At 51.7% G+C, this 15,147-nt stretch overlaps 1 long non-coding RNA gene across 1 annotated transcript in view; it reads right to left on the reverse strand.

Annotated features, from left to right (window-relative positions):
* Positions 1-9,060: 9,060 nt before the first annotated feature.
* Positions 9,061-15,147, reverse strand: part of LOC131514070 (uncharacterized) — a 104,368-nt gene continuing 98,281 nt past the window's right edge. Inside the window, exon 9 of the long non-coding RNA XR_009262922.1 lies at positions 9,061-11,038. This is a non-coding gene — a long non-coding RNA (uncharacterized LOC131514070). The remainder of the gene's footprint in view (positions 11,039-15,147) is intronic.

A 15,147-nucleotide genomic window follows, 5' to 3' on the forward strand; every position in this document is an offset into this window, starting at 1 on the left:
GTCTAGTTGAGTAGGTTTGAGTTCTAGGGAAGCCCCGGCAAATAGAAAAAAATTGCTTCCCCTTCACTCCTCCCCACCCTTCCCAGGGGTTTCTAACTTTCTAAGTCTTCTGATATCGACCTGTTGTCCAAAGGCTGCATATGATGGGGGGTAGGGTAGAACTGGCGATTTACCAAGTGACCTTGGATAAGTCATTTCCTCCTTGAAACCCTGCCTTCTTGCCTTGTTTCCAAGGTTGAGCGGTTGGCTCAGAGATGATCTCACAGCACTGCCAATTCAGACATTCCTTGGACCAAAGCTAGTTTCCCTCCTCTATCCACCACATCTCCAACCTCCCCAAGCCCGGGTCCCTCCCTGATCTCCAGACTGTATCCCAGTGGCATGCAGTATTGGTTGCTGGAGGACACTGTGCACCCTCAGACTGAAAGGGGTAGGGAGATGGAGCCCCAAATTCGGTCATAGAACCTTACTAACAAGAATATCTCCACTTACTGCATCCATTATCTCATGCTGCCTGGATGAAAAGCCTGGCTCTCACACTAGCAGACTCACCCTAACCTCTCTGAGCCTCAGTTTTCCTTCTGCAGAAGAGACCCAGCAATAATGACATCTACCTCAGCTGTTCTGAGAATTAAATGAGATGTCACATCTAAAGCACTGTATTTGGAAGGGATGTAGGGCTCATAGATGTCAGCCCTGTACCTGCATATAATTATTATCTCTGCTTTTCAGATAAGGAAATCAAGGCTCAGAGAAGGAAAGTATCACACAGTGAGTAAATTAGGGCATTATGATTCAAACCCAGGCTGGTTGATTCTGAAGCAGAGTTGCTGACCACGCGCTGGGCCTCCTGCAGGGACGGGACCAATGTCTGCTAGAAGCAGGTCTCTCCTGACTTTCTCACAGCACCTGTCAATGCCAGAGAGCCAAGTTTCCTCCTCCCAGGCAGGGCACATGCATCATTTAACTGGGGCCGGGGGCTAGGAGACCCCTCTAGCTTTTCTCATACTCACACTATAAATTAGAACCCCCCGGCTTTCCTAGCATTTGCAAGACCGTGTCTTATACAGGGTCAGGGGCAGCCTTGGTGCTCCTGGGTTGGGTTCCAGGGCCGAGCTACAGTGTGGCTGGTCCTGGAGAAAAAATACCTGAGCCTGGAGGGTGAGACCTGGCTTTGCTGTGCTCTAGGATCTTGGGCTCAACAGGGAGGCTGTCTGGGCCCCGGAGGGTCACAGAATCAGAGCTAGGAGAGACATAGGTCCATGAGCTGAGACAGAGCTGGGAGTGGGAGGTGCAGAGGCCCAAGCTTTGGGGGCGCAAAGATGGGGGTGGGGGCACTGAGCCCTGGCTGCTTCCCATCCCTATCTTACCCCTCTATCCACTCTAGTCCAGCCCTGTGCCCGCCCCCACTCTCAGCATTTCTCTCTCTGATTCATGCATCTCCACTGAATGGGAGGAGAAAAGGCTGGAATGGGGGAGAGAAAGCTGGGAGGAAGCAGTCCACTTTGCCAGGTTAAGCAGTTCTTGTTCTATGAATGAAGGTGATATGGGTTCGGGGTGGGGGAAGGCAGGGGAGGGAAGGAAGCACTGGGCAGGGCAGCCTGGGATGGGGTTGCCATGGGAACAGCAGCCTGTCAGGATCCCAGCCTTCAAAGCTGAGGTGCGGGTGTTGCAGGTTCCTAGGGGAGGCTGATGGCATGTGTGCGTGTCTGGGGTGGGGGAGCAGTTCTGATGTGAGCCCCCTGGGACTTCAGCTCCTGGATTCCAGATCAAAACCCTAACCTGATAGGGAAGCAGCATCACGAGATGTTCCCTGGCAGACACCTCTCAGCCTCAAACTCTCTCTTGCTGCATATAAGGCAGGGATGGGGGTGGAATCTACACTGGGGGGGAGGCTGTGATGTAGGTCCTCTGCCAACACTACCTGCTCACTTCAAATGGGGCTGGAGGGAAAGGAGGGAGGGAGTATTTTGTCCTCTAGGCCTGGGTTAGGGGCCAGGCTCCACAATGACGAGGCTCCCTAAGACCTCTAACTCCAATTTCCCAAGGGGGCCTCAGAAACCTGGGGGGTAGAACTTAGAGAGAAGCCCCTGGGCTGTGCGTGAGCTCTCCCGACTGTGCTCTCACTCCCACCACCCACCACTGTGACCCTCTGGCCACTAGGGGGGGCCATGGCCCAGCATCCATAGGAACAGGTCACTTCTGAGACCCAAAGTGGCCCAGTGAGGCAGTGTGACTGAGACGAAGGCTCAGGGCAGTTGCTTTTCACGGAGTTGGCCCAGCTGATTCAGGGCCTTTGGGAGGCACCCAGCAAACAAAACGTGAGGGCCTTTGGGAGGCACCCAGCACCCTGCAGCTGCCAATTCAATCCCAGCCTTCTCAAGCTTGAGGCCCCACCATCCACTCAGACCTTTCCAGAGACCACCAACCAATTTAAAACAGCTCTCAAGCACCTACTACTCACCAGCACTAGGCTGGGCCTTGTGAGGGAGTCGGAAGGCGAAGGTGGGGACGGCCGCTTACACAGTGTAAGCGGCAAGTAAAAATGCTGGCAATGGGGTCATGAAAACCTGCCTTTGAGTCCTCGCTTTGCTGTTTCTAATTGAGTGACCTCAGACAAGTTACTGAACTTGAGCCTTGACCTCCTCATCTGTAAAATGGCGTGGATAACAGTGCCTAGCGCATGGAGTTGTGGGGAGGACTAAATGAGAAAATGGGCATAAAGCCTTTAGTGCAGCAGGTGGCCCATGGGAAACCCTCAGTAAAGGCAGTTACAGTTATTAAAGTGAACCATGCAGAGTGCTAGTGCGGAGCTAGAGGCCAAGTGGCAAGGAGTCTTGGAAAAAAGACAAATCAATCTGGTGAGAGAATCAGGGAGGGCTTCTTGGATGTGGTGCCTAATGTGAGTCTGAAGGAAGGGTAGGATTTCTTTTGCTGGGAAGACCAGGGAGGGTGTACCAGGCAGAAGGAAACTCGATGACGGAAGGCATTTAGAGTTCTTACTTTATTTTATTTAATCCTTGCAGCATAAATTGGCAGCCCCGGGTCTCCCTCAGGGCACCTGTCTCCTACATCCCCATTTCCAAAGGCTCTCCCACCTACCAGGAGCCCTGCCCTGGGCTCCCTCCTCCTGCCCCTCCTCCTCTTCCTTTCTGTCTCACTTGGACTATTTGCCTCTTCCTCTTCCTACCTTCTTCGCGTTAAGAAAGCCGGCTCCGAGAAAGCAAGTGGCACGAATAGTGACCACTGCCCTGGGAAGGCTTAGCTCAGCTGGGGGCGGTTTTGCCCCCCAAGGGACATTTGGCACTGTCTGGAGACTGGTTATGGAGACTGGGTGATAGGACGGTACCACTAGCTTCTCATGGGTAGAGGCCAGGGATGGGTAGAGGCCAGGGATGCTCCTAAACATCCCGTGATGCACAGGATGTGCCCCCACAGCAAAGAATGGCCTTGTCCCAAATGCCCACAGTGCTGAGGCTGAGAAGCCTGGTTCGTACCAAGAACTGCAGCTGGGGAGAGACTCGGCCCTCTTCCCCACGCTCCTGGTGTCAAACCTGCAAATCTCCTCCCCATCCCCAGCCTCTGATTCCCTTCTTCATCTCCCCCCCTTTACCGAGTCCGGCCCTCTGCACCCTCTGGCCTCCCACTCCCACCACTCCGCGGCCTGTGCCCCATCCACCCGGGTCGTGCCCCCCTTTTATCCCCTCCCACGGCAGGGGCTGCGAGGGCCTGTCAGGCAGGAGTCAGCCCGCGGGCTGCACGAGGCTTCGGAGACTGAGCTGCCTGCTGCACTCGGCGCTGCCGGCCCACTGATTGGCCGAGGCTGCTGTTTCCATGGTGATCCCCAGCAAAGCCCAAGGCCCCCCTTGCCGGCCCCCCCACAGGCCCTATTCAGTGGCGAGAGCAGCGACAGGCAGGTTAATAAAACAGGAGCCGCGTGAGGAGCCGGGCTGTGGGCCGAGGTCCCAGCGTGGTGGCCTGCCCAGAGGAGGGAGGGAAGGGTGGGGGTGGGGAGAGAGGCGCTGGCCCGCTGCCCAGTCAGCACCCTCCCAACTCCAGCCGAAGGAGGCAACTCTACCCGTGGCAGGTTCTGGGGCTGCACTGGCCGTGGCTGGGGGGCGGGGCGGGGGGGGGGGGTTGGCCCCTGGAGTGCACCATCCTGCATAGGCCTCTGGGGGCAGTGTCCCTGACAGCATCAGGACACCTGCACCCCATAAACGGAATGGGAGGAATCCTGGAGCTGGGGGTGGGAAAGGGGAGAGATGGGGGTGAGGTGAAGGAGATAAATGGCAGTGAAAGATTGGAACGGGAATCAGGAAAGAGATCCGGTGAGATGCGGATGAGGCGGGAGGGAAGTCGGGCTCTGGAAGGGAGAAAAAGATGAAGAGAATGAGGAAGGGGTTGGAATGAGACCAGGGGAGGAAGGAAGAAGGTGGATGGAGTTAGGGATGGGGTATGGCAGATCCTGAAGACAGAGAGGAGGCCAGGATGGGGACAGAGGGGAGCTGGTGGAGGGTGCAGGTGGGGGTGCTGATGACAGGTGGCCATCAGAGACTGGGATGGGAGCTGACAATTAGGTGAACAAGAATGGAGTGTGAAGGGTCAGGAGGTGTGGGGACAAGCACTGCCTCTGGCTTGCTCACCACTTATGTCCCACACAGAGCCTAGCCAGAGTGGGTGTGCAGCAAGTGGAGACTTGTTACACAGCTGACGCTCACAACTTGCATGTGGAATGAGTGGCTGGAGTAGGGACTGGTGGGCTGTGGGTGCTGGGAGTGTGCTTCGCACTGGAATCCATGACCTGGTACCAATGCCACTCTCAGCTGCCCATATCAACACTGACTGCTTCTCATTTACTACTTCGGATAATTCTTTGAGGCAGGCACAATTACCATTTGACAAAGGTTCAGAGAGGTAGAGTGACTTGCCCAAGGTCACACAGCTCTGATCGTTGCCTCAGATATGGTGAAGACCTGGTCAGCTTCGGTGTCCAGACATGGGCATTTCGGGCCAGAGACCCAAACCATACAGATGGGTAGCAGGGGAGGACAAGGAGCTCTCAGTCACAGGGGCTCCAGGATGGAGTCTGGCTGTGATGCCGGGTTGGGTGTCAGGCTCTCCTTGGCTGCCATCCCTGACCCAGGCACTCACTGGCTCCTTGAGTCAGCTTTCCCAGCTGGTGGAGATGCTGGGTTTGCTGCTGCTTGGGGCATCACTGGTATCACAGCTCCATCCCTGCGACAGACACACAGACCCTACAGTGGTTCTTTCGGTGTCACCCCTGAGGTCACCCATTGTGAGACAAGGGGCGAGCCCACAGCTGGTATCTGAGGTCTGGCATGAAAATGACTCCGCCATCTGTGGTGTGGCTTTCAGTATTTAACTTCCCCAAGCCTCAGTGTTCCATCTATAAAATGGAGAAAGCAATGCTACCTAGGGTGGTGATGGAGATTAGAAGGAGAGGATGTCTGTGAGGTAACTGATACAGATCAAGTTATCCAGAAATGCTGTTCCCTGTGCCCGGAGCCAGGGTGCCTCCCTAGGTGCTTCTGTTTCTCCTGGGAAATGTGTGATCCCTTGCTCCAGGGCCCAGAGAGAGGCACTGCCTCCCTAGTGTCTGCATGGTCACCACTGCCAGAGGACTCAGGGTGACAGTGGGAAACCAATTTTGCATAGGCCTAGAAGAAGAGGTAGAATGGGTCAGGACACTTTTTTTTTATGTCTCCTCAGAAGGGAGAGATGTATCCAGGCGGAGGGCATGAGAAGGGCTCTGCCCCTCGTATCTCCCCTTACTCTACAGCCAAGGGAGGGAAGGCCACTGAGAGAGGCCAGGTCTGGGGATGAGAGCATACAGACTTCCAGACCTGTGTCGACGGGCTGCTGCCCCTCCAGCCTGCTTGTGGCCAGTAGGACTCTGGGAGGTGCGGCGAGGCCAGCGGCTAGGAGCCCAGGCCTGGGAGGGCAGAGGCGGCTGCAGCAACCTGAGCACTCGATAAGCCATTAATTCTTAATAAACGACAGGCTGTGCATTATTTAACAATAATGATACTTTCTGTTCCATTATAGATTAAAACACCGGCCTCTTCTTATTAATCCTGCATTTCAAAAGCTTGTAAATCCTGTGCAGCCGGAGGAGATAAAAGCCGGCTCATCCCCATCCCGGGGCTGACACGCTTGCACTGACACAGGGTGGCTCAGCGGCCAGGCCCGTGTGCGCACACGCGTGTGCCCGGGGCCCACCCACGTACCCACCACCAGCCACCAGCAGGCGTCATAGCCAGGAGAGAGGAGCTCAGCTGCAGGTGGGGGCCCGGCCTCCACTCTCTGTCTTGCCTTCTCTCTCTGAATCTCCTCTGTCTCCCTTTTTTTGTCTCCCTCTTAGCATTTTTCTCTGACTTTTCTTTTTTGGTTTATCTTGCTTCTCCCTCTCTTTATGTATTGCTCTGTTTTCTCTGTCTCATCCTCTTCCTTTCTCTTCTCCCTCTTTCCCTCTCCTACTCCCTCTCTCTCTCTCACATACATCACCTGCCTTTCCCTCCTTTACCTTCACACCATTTAGTTGAACGGATCCACAATATGCAAGGAGTGTATTCCCATATGGTCTTTGGTTTTCTTTCTCAGGGGTCCTCTGAGAGATGGGGGTGGGGAGAGGGGAATGGAACTCAGAGAAGGAAAAGAAGGAGCACAGAAAAAAAGGATGGGGCAGAAACCCTCAAGACACGCCCACCCTGCCCACCCCCCCCCCACCCCCGCCCCCTGCCAGACTCCTCAACACAGACTAGGCAGGTTCTGATCCTGAGACCTCTTAACACACCCTGAGAGCTGCACAGGGGACATCCAATGTGGTCCTCAGGGATGTTCATTGCCCCTCTGTATTACATCCAGGCTCTGTTTACACTATCCTTAGAGACAGGGAACTCACTTCCTTGGGAGGCAGCCTCTTTCATTGCTGCAAAGCTCCTAGTACTCAAGAGGGCCTTCAGGAAGAGCCCATTTCACTCTCAATCCCCCTCTGGCAAGTGACAGGCCTTCAGGAATCTGAAGCCTGCCATTCCAGTGCCCAGACACCCCCAATCTCACTGGCTGAACATTCCTCCAGCCCTCATGTACCAGTGGGCTGAGTTCCCTCTTCATCCTGGTTCCCCTTCTCTGTCAGAGACCTATTCTAGGTGTCCCCAAAGGGGCGCCTGGGTGGCTGAGTCAGCTAGGCTTCCGACTTTGGCTCAGGTCATGATCTCAAGGTGCCGGTTCCCAAGTTGGAGCTCCGCATTGGGCTCTCTGCTGTCAGGGCGGAGCCTGTTTCAGATCCTCTGTCTCCCTCTCGCTGCCCCTCCCCCACTCTCTCTGTCTCAAAAATAAATTAAGGGGAAAAAAAGGTGGCCCCAAAGTTGGCCACAGCCCTTTTTGTGCTGTAACCAAAACAGAGGTCAGTTTGATTCTCCTCCCTCCTCCCATAACTGAGGGCATGGGAAGAAAACTCACTCTGATCTTGAATGTCTCTCCAAGGTCATTGTAAAAAATAAGATCTGTCATCATTTACTTAATTTTACTACACACTAGGCATGCCGTATATATCCCTTATCTCATTCAATCCTACGAGGTCCGTTCTAAATTATTCCCATTTTGCAGATTAAGAGACAGACTTGGAGGTATTAAGTTAACTTGGCCATGATCACACAGCTAAGAGGTGATGCCAGAATTTGAACCCGATACTGAAGTGTTTAAATTCAGCTGGAGACTACAGCCCTGGAGGGTTAACCTGAGACGTTCTCCCCAGCTATTTGGAACTAAAAGAGTCTTCTTCGTCCACTGGAACCCCAAAGTCAGAGGGACTGGTGTCCCCAAACCTAAACTCTCTGTCCAGGATTCGACTAACAGTGTCCCACGGTGGACTTTCCAGGTAGAGGCAGAGATCAGGTGGAGGATTCCTGGAGGCTCTGTTTGTACATGTTGGACATTTCTTCAGGTCAAGGTAGGAGAGATAGTCCCTAACACTTACTGTCAGCTCTGGTGTGCACCAGGCTCTAACATCCCCTTAATCCTCACTACAATGCTGCACAGAGGGTGTTGGCCCCATTTTAAAGAGTGGCAAACTGAGGCTCAGAGCTGGTAAGTCAATAGTATTCATGCTAACCCCTTGCTCAGGAGTCTTGGAGCTTGACTGTGATGCCCCTTCCTTCCTTCTTCCCTCCTCTTCCTTCCTTCCTTCCTTCCTTCCTTCCTTCCTTCCTTCCTTCCTTCCTCTCTCTCTTTATTGCTTTGTTATTTTAAGTGATCTCTACATCCAACTTGGGGCTCGAACTCACAACCCCAACATCAAGAGTCACATGCTGTACTGAATGAACCATCCAGGTGCCCCAGACTGTGATGCTTCTTTACAGTAGTGTGTGTGGAGAGCGTAAATGAGAGAGGAACAGGGATTGGCTTTAAGAAATACCAAGTTGGAGAGGGGGAGGTGAGCAGCTTTCTTCCTTTTTTGAAATGCACGAATGGGAAATTTAACTTGATCCCTTGTGGTTTCTGGGCCAACCCCTGAGTGAAGTAGGGTAGTTTTTGCAAAGGAAAATTTTATCCATTTTCTGTTTTTATGGGGCTTCCTCAATGAGCAAAACCTCTCCTGTTGGTGCTTAGAGAGGATTTCTCTGCGTGGCCCACAGTGACGCCATGTAATCTCCCAAAAAATATGGTACTAATATTCGCCGGGTTAGGGTTAGTTATTTTTATGTCTTTGTCATTTTGTTTCTCGGCAGCTCTTTCTGCCGCCTGGAAAGGACGCGGCGGACACTTTATTTCCAAAGTCATATTTTTTAATTTGATCAAAGCAAATTTCACCCGTTCTCTGTATAAATTATTTAACTCATTTCTTTTAGGTTAAATGTCTCAATAGGAAGATAGAAAGTCTCTCCATCACATTTTCTTCCAGGATTTTAATCACCTCCTCTAGATTGCATGAACTTCTTTCTCATCCTCCACCCTTCTCTGTCTTCAGTCTCCCTCTCTCTCTCTCTCTCTCTCTCTCCCTCTCTCTCTCTCTCTCTCTCTCTCTCTCCCCCTAACGGCTTCTCTCCAACCTCTGCCCCCAACTCCTCCAGGGTCCCTGGCCCCATCCCAGCTTCCGTTTTCTATGACTCTGGGGAATGAGGGGAGCTTGAACACGCAGGGCCGCACAGCACACAGTGAACCCCTCCTGTTGGACAGATTATCAAAAGGCACCTTTCCTCTGGGCAGCCAGGGCCTGCCACACTCCCACATGGCTAGCAAAGTGAGGGCCGAGAATCAGGCCCTGTGGCCTCCCTAGCCAGGTCTCTGTGCACAACCTCAGTAGCTACTCCCCCATTCTCCCTCTAGGGATGTAGTCTCTTGCTGAATTTAAATGCAAGAGCCTCTCCCGAAATTCCAGCTTCGTTTCCTAATGAAAAACTCCATCCTATTCAATCAACTGCCCCCTGTCACAGGCCGGTTTCCTCAGTGTCTTATTTCACTCAGGTCTGGTTCCTTCAGCCTCAGGGCCCTTCCCGCAGCTCCAAACCCCTTAGGCCTGATGCCTCACTCTGATAATAGTGCAGGGGTTGGGGGGGGGGGGGGGTGGCAGGGGGCTGCTGCAGAGGTTTGGGGACTGAGAAGTGGTGCTGCAGAGGAGGGAGGGGCTTGGCTCTGCCAGGGCCCCTGCCTCTCCAAGCAGCCCCATCTCTGGCCCCAGGCCCTGTCAGGAGGAGCAGAAACCAGCAGAGCAAGCTCATTACTATCCCCCCTTCCCGCCCTGTGCAAACTCTCCCTTCCCTCACATCACATTGTTTCAGCCAAGAACAAATCTCCGGTGGGAATTCCCTTTTCTCTTACTTTCAAAATATACAGTAATTAACAAACTAATGCTACTAACTGCGACAACTAGGAAATCACAATAAAATCACTGCAAAGTCCACAAGCAGTTGGTCTGGTGGTAGGTCTCAGCTCAGTCTGGAAGGGAGGAGCCCAGTCTGGCCCAGGTGTCATCATCTCAACAGTGGAGCCTCTTCAGGCTGGGAATCTGCAGGAGCTCTGAGTCCTCAGCAGGTCAAACCAGGGCTCCGGCACAGCCGCTGCATTTCCTGTGCAGGAAGAGTCAGGATCCCGGCCATTCTTCCAGGCCCGGAGGTTTGCTCTTTTATGGAATCCTTTTAAATAATAGAGTTGTGGCCTGATGCTGACCTGGGCATGTCTGTGAGGACGTGGCCCCTGCTCCAGAACAGGCCCAGTGACTTCCCTTCAAGGTCAGGATAGGTTCTGAAAGGCCTCCAGAGGACAAGGCTTGAAAGAGAACCCCGGGGAGGATCTGCCAGACTACTCTGGCCTCCTTCTCTGGCCCTGCAGAAGCATCTTTGGGGTTGCCCTGTCCATCCTTCTGCATTGCTTCCTGCAGTCAGGCTTAGCCTCTCCACCGGGGAGATTTTGCTCAGGCATAGCCAAAGACCCCAGGAGGGAGTGGCCTTGTTGTTGCCTGACTGGCTGGAAGTCTGTTTACAGTCTGACCTGAGTCCTTCATACTGCAGTACTGTGTCATTTCTTCCGGTGGGTTCTCAGCAAGCGTGGTCCATGAATTCCAGGGGCCCTTCCCAGCAAGGCTCCCTGAGTTGGGCCCTTTTGCTTCCTATCCTGGGTTTCACAATCTCCGTATCCAATCTCTGTTATCCTCTGAATCTCCTTCCTCCATCAGGCAGCTATGGTGACCAGGTAGGGCAACCTGTTCTCACCCTCCCTCCCCATATTTTGTCTTCCCTTGCATACTGACAACATCTGCTTGGGACTTTTAGAAATTCTGTTCAGTAACAGAGGTGGTATTATTAGCTCCATTTTACAGATGAGGAAACCAAGGCTCAGAGAGGTTAAGTGACTTGTTTGAGATCACACAGCAGTGGGGATGCAGCATCAGGACTTGAAGAGCACGTTATGTCCTCCCACATGACTCTATCTTCCTTGACTCCTCTTGCTTCTCAGGGGAATGAATAGTCTAGGTGAGAGGACATCAAAGCAACTTTCCTTTCTCTCTGACCAGGCTGAGCTTGGGGAGGTGGACAAAAAAGTTAATAGATAGCTCATCTCATTTCTCCCCTTTCAGTAGCATTATGAATTAGGTGCTATGATCTCACAGATTTCACAGATAGGAAAGCTGAGGCTTGGAGAAGTGGAGGGCTCTGCCTGAGGTCACAGGGCTGGTGATAATAAAGCCAGTACTTAAAGGCCATCCTGTCTAACTCCAGAGCCCATCCCTGCCTTCAGCCACTTGCCTCAACAGTGAGACAGACCAACTTGAAGTCAGCGACAGTGAGTCCAGCCAGGGTGAGCGGTGAGTTGAGAACCTCATTAGGAGTGAAGCTGCCACACATGTCAAAAACCCCGGCTGCCCAGCCGGCCCCACTTGGGCTTCCAGCGCACAGTGTAAACATCCTTACTAATTCACCAAACTCAATCACGTTACTGTGATGGATTTTCCCATCATTACTCCTGAGTGAGTGACAACCTGCTCAGACATTTGCCTTCCCCGCTGCCTTTGGAGGGTTTCAGAAATCAGAATGCTTTGCTCCCTAAGTTGATTTCAACTTGTCCTAAAGTCATTTTAATTGGTGAAGCATCAGAGGCAATTTGGGTAACTTTCTGAGAGCCCCTTTCCACCAGCACCGAGCTGGGGGAAGGGGGGGGGGGGTCTCAAATGCCACCCTGGCCTGCGGTGGCACTTTCCTCTTCTCTGATTGGTCAGGAGACTGCACTCCACGCTTTATTTTCATGTTTCTTGCTGAGGTTCCTACCGCTGGTTCCCGAGGATAACAAGATTCATTTTCTCAATGGCTCTGACAGATAGGATTGTTATTGTTATTACACTCATATACCACCTTTCCTCCGAGGAGCTTAAGGCGCTTTACAAATTTGAAAATTATCTAATAATCTTCCAGCAACTCTGAGAGAGGGGGAGAAGCTGTAGCTAGAGGCACCGCAGTGCAGCCGGAGAACCCCCACACCCCTCGCTCCGAAGACTGGGTGGGAGACGGGCAGGTGGCTACTGTTGGGCTGGAGGTCTCTGAAGGTCTTGTTCCCCCTTCTGAATAAGGAAGAGGAAGATGTCTGGGTGGGAAGAGGGAGAGAGGAAGGAGGAAAGGGAGGGGGGGAGGGAGACAGGCCCAGCTCCAAAGGACAAAATCCAATGGGAGGGAGCCCAGGCAAGGAGAGTTTTCTTTAAAGACACAAGAAATGAGAGGAAGCAGGAGGCTCCCAGGGGCTTGCGGGTAAGAGAGCTGAAATTCAAAATGGAAATCTACTAAAGCAGCAACTAGGCCGGTTGCAAAGGACCCAGCTCAGGCATGAGAACATGGGCAGAAATATCAAGAGGACCCGAATTGCAAATTTAGGTGGCTGCCTTTAGGTGGGTGTGGGAAGCCTCTGTGGACCTTTTTTTTTTTTTTTTAACCTGCAAGCTGAGAGGTGTAGCATTAGGTCTCTCCCAGCCTGACATCCTATGATTCTGTCTTTCTTTAAATTTCCTCTTGCCAGAGGTGGCCACAGTAATTGCAGCACCTTTACTAAGCGTGAAAGGAAAGCTACTATCAAAATGATGGAGGGCTCAACTGTATTACCATTATTTTCTTGAGAAGAAGGCATGCAGACCCCACCCTGTTTGAGGCTGTCCTTTTGGGATTAGGGATTTGTGATGGTTCTGGGCTGTAGCCTTTTGGAGACCAAGTATAGTGCTGCGCTTAAGAGCTGAGCTCTGAGATCAGACAGTGCAGTGACCTTGGGCATATGATGTTAAGCACTCTGAGCCTAGTTCCTTGTCTGTTCAAGGATAATGGTAGGGCCTGTCTTCTATGGATGCTTGAGGATGACTTGAGAGGATGTATGTAACATGCGTGGGATGCTCAGCCATGAAGATGGTGAAGAAGAGGAGGAGGGGGCGATGATGCTAATGATACGGTATGATGTGGTGATTTATAGTAACACATTTGCTCTTCGTCCATTTCTGGCACAGAGCTCCTAAAACCCTTAGAACTGCTTTTTTTTTTTTTTAAGATTTTTTTATTTTTAAGTAATCTCTACACCCAACCTGAGACTCAAACTCACAACCCTAAGATCAAGAATCACATGTTCTACTGACTGAGCCAGCCAGGAGCCCCTAACCCTTGGAATTTCCTAAGTGGTGAATGCCACAAAGGTGTTGTTTCTTATGTTAATGAAGTGACTTTTGGGAAGTCCGTCGGTCACCTAAACTCAGGGGTTGGTTGCCAGGGGAACCAATCCAGTGATAGGAGGATCGGAACTTTCGGTCTTCCCCCACCCCCAACCACCCACAGCTCTGGGGAGCAGGGAGGGACTGAAGAATGATTTCATGTGATAAAGCCTCCGCAAAACACAAAAGGACAGGGTTCAGAGAACTTCCTAGTCGGTGAACACAGTGGAGGTGCTAGAAGAGTGGCCTGGAAGCTTCCTCCTCCCCCTAACCCGCAGCCTTGCCTGGAGCCTCTCCTCTGTCTGTCTGTTTCTGAGTTACTGGTGACCCTCCAACAACACGGTTTTGAACTGTGGGGGTCCACTTCTACGTGTATTTTTTTTTTTGATAAATACAGTATAGTACTGTAAATGTATTTTCCTTATGATTTTCTTAATGTTTTCTTTTCTCTAACTTACTTTATTATAAGAATATAGTATGTAATACTACATAATACAACATGCAATATATGTGTTAATTGTTTATGCTATCAGCAGAGCTTCTGATTAATAGTAAGCTATTAGTTAAGTTTCAGGGGAGTCAGGGGTGCCTGGGTTTAGTTGGTTAAGCGTCTGACTTCAGCTCAGGTCTCCATCTCACCATCACATCGCACATCACATCACACATCGGGGCTCTCTGCGTGTCAGCTCGCAGCCTGCTTCAGATCCTCTGTTCCCCCCCCTCTGTCCCTCCCCCGCTCTCTCTCTCTCAAAAATAAATAAACATTAAAAAAAACTTTTTGGGGAGTTAAAAGTTATAATGAGGATTTTCTATTGCATGAGGGGATCAGTGCCCCTAACCTCCTGTATTGTTCAAGGGTCAACTGGATATCCTTTTATAAAAAACTAGTAATCCAGCAAGTAAAATGTTCATCTGAGTTCTGTGGGCCTCTCTAGCAAATTAATCAGAGATGGGGTCATTGGAACCTCCAATCTAGTCTTGTGATTGGCATCTGAAGCAGGGTGAGGAAGATGGCAGTCTTATAGGAATGAAGTCTTAATCTGTGGAACGGGATGCTGTCTCCAGCTCAAGAGTGTCAGAATTCAGTTGACTTGTACGACACCCAGCTGTGTCCAATAATTATTGATGTGGGGAAAATCCCCTTCCTGCATTGGAATTGGGTTTAGAATCATTTTTAAGGCTACCCTTCCCTCGAGTTTCTATTTTTTTTAAAGATTTTATTTTTAAGTAATCTCTACACCCAATATGGGGATCGAACTCACAACCCTAAAATCAAGAGTCGCATGTTCCACCGACTGAGCCAGCCAGGCAACCCCACCTCCCCCGCCCCTGCCGTCTTGAGTTTCAGCTAAAGCCCTGTCCTTCCTCAAGGGCATTTGGCAGGGTGGGGATTTGGGTGCAGAGGGTGACGCAGGGGCTGGAGACCCAGGATGATGGTCTTTGAGGCACCTAGTCTTCATCCTGTCCCCACCACAGGCCCACCAGACCATGGCTTTCATCCCAATCCCCTTGGCTGCTCTCTCCCAAATGCCCTGAGCTTCCCCTACAGGCCTCACTGATCCTGGAGATGCCAGCTGGCTGCATCCCGCTCCAGCTCCCTGGACAGAACCTCTCCCTAAGTCTCCACTGGGGCTCTGACAAGGCTGTTTGGTAAGCCGGGTCTTTAGAGAAGGCCTGGGGCCCCCACTGCTTTGACCCGTGTGGAGGTACCCTCTGAGAAGCCCAAAGGAGAGAGAAGTAATGTTATAGGCCAGAGAGTGAAAGGCAGATTGGAGACAAGGGACAGTATAATTCAGGACAATGAACTAGAGACAGAACAGAGAAACTCTTAAGAGGGGAGAGAGAATTAGAGGAGGGGAAGCTCTATAGTTCTCTCCATACCCTCTTGCTGACATAAGACATAGTAGGTCCTCACTAGATGGGAGCTATTATACACACACGTGCACATACCC

Source organism: Neofelis nebulosa, chromosome 1 (genome assembly GCF_028018385.1).
Source record: "Neofelis nebulosa isolate mNeoNeb1 chromosome 1, mNeoNeb1.pri, whole genome shotgun sequence".
Taxonomy (NCBI): Eukaryota; Metazoa; Chordata; class Mammalia; order Carnivora; family Felidae; genus Neofelis; species Neofelis nebulosa.